Here is an 8,195-nt window from a genome sequence, read left to right as displayed (position 1 = left end):
AATTTCTTACAAGGTGCCAGTGTCCTAGGAGACCGACACTCCTGTCTGACACCTCTAATGCATCCTTCCTTCTTTATTTGATCCTTATGATGTTGAGTGACCTTTTTAAAAACAATTGATATTCAGAGGTTATTATCTGCAACCAACAACTCCAATGACACTTTCAGGTGTTTCGAATGCGGCTGAAACTACTAAACACAATAATAAAGAAAACAACATCATCATATAATTCATCTTCACCATGAACCACATTTATACAATAAGTTTAAATGAACAACCAACCTCCTCACACATATTTATTCCTTCAGAAAATTTGCTCATGTACTTTATCAAAAAAACACCACAATCCCCCATTTTGTATAAATTACTGACATACTCTTGAAGATCCTAATCCCCCATTTCTATCAATCCACTATATCAATTTATCAGTTTCACACTCGGACCAACACCAAATTAGACATAAGCTTCTGTCTACAAACGATTCATTGCATCGAACATGATGAAGGTAGAATACCTAGACATTGTAACAACATAATAATGAAAATCATCTAAAATACATTAAAAATCCTAGCATACAAATTATAAAGGTTATCTACACAACCAATTTGTAAGCAATTACTCTGCTATGGGCCCTCCTTGAACTCCTGCATCTACCACTCAACAAGTTCAGTATGATTTAGATGAATGTAAACTGGATTTTTTTTGTTTTTAAATTGTATTAATTGGATTGTTAAGACTTTTTTAGTTATTGACCACTAACTTTCTAAAAACTAGTAATGAGATTCATCTATGCATGAATTAAATATCTAAATAGCTAATATTGTGTTTTAAATATAACATTGTATTAATTTTATAATGTTTTGTAATTAACTTGAACCAGAACTGAAAATTGAAATTTTTTGGCCAAAATGAACTGACAATTAATGATCATTTTTAAGTGTAAGTTTAATATTTTCTTTATGTTCCGTAAACCTTTTCGTTTGAAATAAGAAGATTACCAAATTACCATTGTAAGTATAAACTAGATTATAATAAGAATTCATAATAAAAATTAGAAATATTATTTATACAACCTTTCCTTTTCAATTCAGAATAAAAAATATATAAACAAAAATTACAATTATTTTACATAAATACATGATATAATATCATTAGTGAAATTGGTAATTTTAATTTGTTTTTATTTTTAATCAAATGTGGTTATATAACTATTCCATATAGATTGGTTCCCTATCCAAATATAATCAGTATGTTAATGGTGTATTGGTGTAAAGTTCTTTTTTTATTATTATTCTACTAATACTTTCTGCGACTATATGTTTATGTAAAGTAAAATTAAAAAATTTCACCAATTTCCATTTCAAATTTAACATAAATAATGGAACGGTTATATGCCTACCCACAAGTTATTATGAGTGCGAAATATGATTTTATTCTTATTTAACAAACCTGAAAATGTATTAGAAAAAAACTCAAAAAATGGCCGATCAAACCACGGAAACTGTATAATGGGTGTGTGGAGTAGTTAACGAATTGTTGAAACCCTAAATTTAATTTATTTTCGATCATTGTCATCTCTTAAAATGACTAATACAAAACCAATTGATCAAAGTAAACTGAGACATCATATTTTGGATGTAGTGTAAAATAAAATGCTCAGATTCCTCAATTATGTTGAAAAAGTGAATTAAAAAAAAATTATATGATATCATTACAAAACTCGTATTTTTTCATTTTTTTTTTCAAAAAATGGTTCACTTATTTGTTGTGTCTGCTATATGTAAAGTGTGTAAATTTTTTCTACAATAAACATCACAAACATTGTGAATAAGGATGCCCAAGCAATTAGCGTAAAGTATGATAGCATAAGTTAACCAAATTTGGAAACAATAAAATTAATTTCATAGTAATACTAATACTATTAGTGCTACTAACTACTCCATCATATTGTAATATAGTGTACTTGTTCTACACACCAACTATGTTTATTTTAACATCCTTCCTTATTCTCAAACCCCCTGATATGAATCTCCCCTCTACAATTAGAATCTCTCAATAACCTATATCAGACCAAGATCATTGAAACACCTAATAACCATAAACTCTACCTCCTCCATAAAAGATCTCCACTTCCATTGAAATGTTTTCTTTTTTTGTACTTGTTGAACCTAACCCAATATCTCCTCCGCTTTTTCTTAGTTGAAAATTTGGAACAACGTAACAATTTCTCTGGAGACCGACAATGCTCTTTTTTATCACCAATCTCTCCTCCTCTTACTTCATCCTCATGGTGTTTAGTAGCTTCTTCGAAGATGGTACACCTTCGGAGGTTACTATCTCCGACCAACAGCTCCAACGAAAGTGCTAGGCGCTCCGAATATGGGTCAAACTACCAAAAAAAAAAAACACATAGTTAATCATATTATACGCTTTAAAATATTTTAACTTCTTAATACTTTCAAATTGAAGACCAACCTCTTCACACATATTTTGTCCTTGACAAAGCATTTTCATGTATTTCATGATAAATACACTGCAATCACTATTGATGCTCTGCTGGGGTAAACTAGGACCAGGAATTATCATCAATTTTGAAAATTTCCATTGGGACCAAAATGAACTGCTAATTGTGATGAAAACAAATCATCAAGCACTCCTAACTAAAAAAAATAAAAAAAATTGTAAATAAAAAAATAAAATATTCACTTTAACACAAAACAAATAAATTAAATAATTTACCAGTTCAAGCACTAATCCCTGCTTATGCATATGTAGACTCAAAATGTCTGCAGAATCCCAAATTGTAGCAATTTTTTTTTATTGAAATTAACTACAATTAACATCCAATGATTGTTCACGACATCCATCACAGGAACAACTACTTAAACAAGTTTTAAAAATAATCATTACAACCATGACTACCTGTTCAATCATCCCTACCTGTTCAATCCACACAATCAAATCTTTCCAGGATTCTTTTTCTCCCCCTTCACACCACTTAACAACCAGCTCACAAAAAGAATCTCGCATGAGCTAAATCTCAAAATAAAAGCTAGTCAAATATCTCAAAACATATCTCCCTCTATTTACCCCAACACATTTAAAATAGATATAAACAAAAATTAAAATACCTTTCCCGTGAAAAAACTAGGGAGAAAGAAACTTCCACCAAACTCCTTGGCCACTAATTTTCTCAATTTAATAAAAGATAACAAACTTGAATAGGCATCAATTATCTAAGGAAAAAAATAAAAACATTAATTAATAAAACAATTTTTTATTTTTAATATACATAACACTATCAAAATTTTCAAAAATACGACAAACCTTACGATCAACATGACACTGCGGCCTTAAACTTAGGAAATGTAGCCTTTGCACAACAAAATGTGGGGTCTCCACTAACAACTCACTTAAAATATAAGAAAATACATTAGAAAAAATTAAACGGAAATGTTGATTAAATTTATTCTTATTCAATGTATATGTCAAAATATACACAACATACCTTCCTCTTAGCTTAGGATGAAACATGTATAATGCCAAACAAAAATCTTCTTCGCTCAACGAATAACTTAAATGGAAGGAACCGACCTTCAAACATTCACTACTCTTATACAATGCAATCATATTACTAAAATTTGACTCCAATAAACTTGACACAACACCTCTCCTATCCTTCACCCTCTCAACTCGCTCCACTTTGTCAATATTTTCATTATGTTCTATATACTGAATATCAACTGCAACAAAATCTTTATGGGTACTGCCTACTGAACTTCTAATATTTGACTCCATAATCATAGGATCAAAATCCCTCGAATCACTACAATCATAATTTTTTTCCACGGTACCTACATCCATGCATCTAAAGTTAACACACTCTTTACTACATTCCTTCAATCCATTCAACTGAAATTCTAAGCAAATTTTCTCCAAATTTTCAATCCTACTACAAAGATGAGATAAGCTGCAAACAACTTTATCCATATCGAATACACCTACTATTTCTCGCATCGTTATCTAAAATAGGAAAAAAATAAATGTATTATTCACTACATTAAAATAAATTAAAAAATAAACCTCGCAAGCATAGTTCGTAAAAAAACTAACATACCCTCAAAGATCCTAATCCCCCGTTCATTTCAATCCACTCTATCATATGATTAGATTCACACTCAGACCACCACCAAATTGGGCATAAGCTTCTATCTACAAATGATTCATTGCATCGCACATGATGAAGGTAGAAAACCTGCAAATCATCAAAAAAATTAATGCCGAAATAGAAAGTATTCAAAAATGAATTTAAAAAATTATAAATTTATTCTACTTAACCATTCATTTACCTGAATAAAGTATAAGCACCCAGAAATATATTTTGAACTCTTTTTTGAATGAACTCAAACCCGTCATGAGATACTTAAAAGACATTGAAGCCCAATTAATTCTTCTCACACTAGCTAAGTCCTTCAGTGCTAATATTGGAGCCTCAAACTCTCGACTGACATAATTGGTTGTGTTAGGCATCAAGAACACACTCATGACAAATAGCAAAAACTGATGGACAAACTCCATCTCAGTATTCCTGTTACATTTCAACTTCTCTTCCAAAGAACTTATCAATATTTGCTCCCCATTACAATTATTAAATCTGAAATCCAATAGGTGTTCTCCCCCATCATAAATACCAATAATATATGAAAATAAATGGCTACTCATTTCATACACTTTTCCATTCACTCTTAAACAGCCATCGCCTACATTGAAATTATCCACCAACCACTGAATCAGTTTGCGTTTCAAACTACATTTCTTTAAACCTAACAAACTACCAAATCCAATTTCAATAACTAAATTTTTTTGCTCGCTACTAAGCTCACTGATTACAGATACAACTCTACCCGGGGAGCATCGACTCCAAATAAACGATGCCTCTCCATCATTAACTTCATCACTTTTTTTCATTATATAACTGCAACAAACCTAGCATTCATATAAATCAGATCAACTAACAACATACATAATTTATACTTGCAAATCAAATAAATTAAACAAAACAAGAGAGATATAAAGTGACAATTAAACAAAAATTTCCATACAAACTTTTTTCCATTACATTATCCTCCAACTCAAATTAATAAAACTGATACACCAATTAAATAAGTCTCATCATTATGATAGATATTATGTCTCTATATTCAATCAAAATGTAGACGTAAAAATTATTATACATCTACTACAAATTCAAGCAAACTAATTCAAGGCAACAAATATATAATTTTGAAAACCATGCTCATTCACAACCCTAAGTAACATCTAAAACACTAAAATACCCACACTCCATATCACAAGAAAAGTGAACCAAACACAAACTCTTTTTTTTTTTATACATATAGTATATATCAAACACAACATTTTCAAAACTACCTACAAATCAATAGATGCACAATGGAATGCAAACAATGGAACAGTCATAAAGCAAATATTTCATGTACTTTTATACCCGTTCGTCACTTCATAAGCCGAAGATTAGTGAAAGCTCCTTCAGTTCACTTCATTTCAATCTGAAAAGTCGTAAATGGAAACACCTAACTCCATCTTCAAATCAAACCATTAAAACGAATAATAGCAGCAGAAAAGGTTGATAGTAAAACATTAAAGGAAAGATTTAAAAATAAATAAAGATCGTGGACAACAAACACAGAATAACACACACACGCTAAGGAAAGGGAAGATAAAGCAAGTTACTCTCCTTAAATATATCATAAAAAAAATAAGGGCACAACAAAAAGGATAAAAGCAACTAGTTACCAGTTTCACCCCATTTTTTACCCTTACTTTTGATTGACCAACTCTTAACCATTGTATTCCAAAAATCAATGTTATTTTACTATCCAACGACCCACAAGGTTTTGAGTCATGTAATCCCTCAAAAGAAACTGAGGGACTACATAATTAGCCAATATATATTGGAATGAGTAAGTAATTCTGTCTAATAATTTATTTTATTTAAAAAAAAAAAGAGGAATAATTTTGTTCACTTCTAAGCAATATCATCTAGTTATGATAGTCCCTATATCTATTACACATGTATTAAAGCTAAAACTCCTAAAGAGTGGTGAACAAAATAACACTGCATTATGGAACAAATACCCAACACAAATGCTTAAGCTTTTAAGCATTGCACAAAAATGCTCACAAACATGAAAACTCCTAGCATGGGAAGCCAAAAATAAAAGGGACATATGTATATCTTTTGCCAACTCTTTTCCAATTATAGCTCTCAATATATCTCAGTGCATTCTGCTAGTTTTTGGGGTGTCCTCAGATTAGCAGAATGAGATACGTCAATGCTAAAGTTATTCCTAATTAAGAATTTTCACTATTTTTTCCAACTTTAAGTTTTGTTGGTTTAATGAATGCTATAATTAATTTTAGTAACTTGATGAACAATTACATTGAAGCTGCCATTTTAGTCACAACGCATGACCCTTTTATTAAATATAGAACAGATTATGCTTCTGCCAGTCTCTTCAAAAAATAAAAAACAATGATAAACCATTAGTAGGGTGACCTAGGGTCTAAAAATAATAAACACTTCACACTTCTCTAAATCTAGATGACAAGAAATGTAGAATTTAAGATGTTAAGGAATGCAAAAAGACACTCACAAACATGACAACTCAAAACATTTGTTGCCAAAAGGAAAAAGGATATACGTATATTTATTACCAAGTTTTTTCCAGTTATATCATTCAATGTATTCCAGTGCATTTTGCAAGTTTCTGGGGTTGTCCTCATATTAGCGGAATGAAATACTTCGATACTACAATCATAAACACTTCACACCTCCTTAAATATAGATGAAACCAAATGTAGAATACAATCACAATAACTATGTATAAGAGTTCTAAGAATTATGAAAAATAGACAATACTGGAAATAATAAGTGTTGCAAAGGCAGAAGTATATGCAACCACATGAAGAGCAAAGAAGAACAGAGGAATTGAAACCTTGGTGGAACTTCCATCTGATGAAGATTTTATTTTTTATTTTTATCATACTTGATATAATTACTCGTAATTATATGATAAAAGCAAAAAAAAAATCAATACGAATAACAAAAGACAAAGATCACAACATTATTACAAAAAACCTATTTATGTCTTTAATCTTTTATTAACGCGGCAGACACTCAAAATTTGAACCATATGTATTATAATATCACCAAAGTAGATCAAATGCAAAGTATATTAAATAGAAGAAACAAATCAGATCATCAAATGCTATGCTAAATCTTTTACCACTGGATCACTTCCAATTCTCAAATTCCTTTATAACATTAAAAATAGTTTTCGATTTGTAGATTATTCTCACTAATTAATCTGTATTCAATCCATTGCATTTTTCATAATCACCACTACACATGTTGGTCAACATAATTTCATGCATGACAAATCGACCCATATAAAAGTGAATAGATCTAACAAAAATTTAAACAAAGCAATTGACAGCATCAAAAGTATAATTTGAGATTATAAAAGTTCGGCCAACATAACAGACCATAACCAATCCCAAAAAATTTTAAAAAAAATTCCATAAACAAACAAAAACAGAGACAATCACATGAAATCCAAACACGAAACTCAAAAATATCAACTGTAATGGAGCAAAAAGGTTTCTATAATTATACCCATTGGTCATTGCAAAAGCGGGAGAAGAGTAAAGCCTGAGAAGGTACGCCTGATTTGAAGATGACGAATTTGGGACCTTGCCAAGTTTTGATGCCGAAAAGGGAACTCAGTTTTCACAAACGGCGGTCAATTACTTAATTTGAGTTGATGAGCAATCATGGATACCGTTACTTTGTCTTGTTCAATGGGATTGTTTACTGATAGATTAAAAAATGTGGATGGCTGCCACTGAGGTGAGGAGAGAGAAGGAAAGAGACCAACAAATATGATGATCAGTTGATCTTGCTAGTGAGAGAGTGGTTGTTGTTGTGGTGAGGAGAGAGAGAGAGCAGAGGGTGGTGGTGGTCAACTATAGAGTGGTTGTCGTTGTGGTGAGGAGAGAGAGAGCAGAGGGCCGATCTTGCTAGTGAGAGAGTGGTTGTCGTTGTGGTGAGGACAGAGAGAGCAGAGGGTGGTGGTGGTCAACTATAGAGTGGTTGTCGTTGTGGTGAGAAGAGA

This window comes from Humulus lupulus, chromosome X (assembly GCF_963169125.1).
Source record: "Humulus lupulus chromosome X, drHumLupu1.1, whole genome shotgun sequence".
In the NCBI taxonomy this organism is placed as follows: Eukaryota; Viridiplantae; Streptophyta; class Magnoliopsida; order Rosales; family Cannabaceae; genus Humulus; species Humulus lupulus.
Note: the sequence above shows the minus strand (reverse complement) of the source record.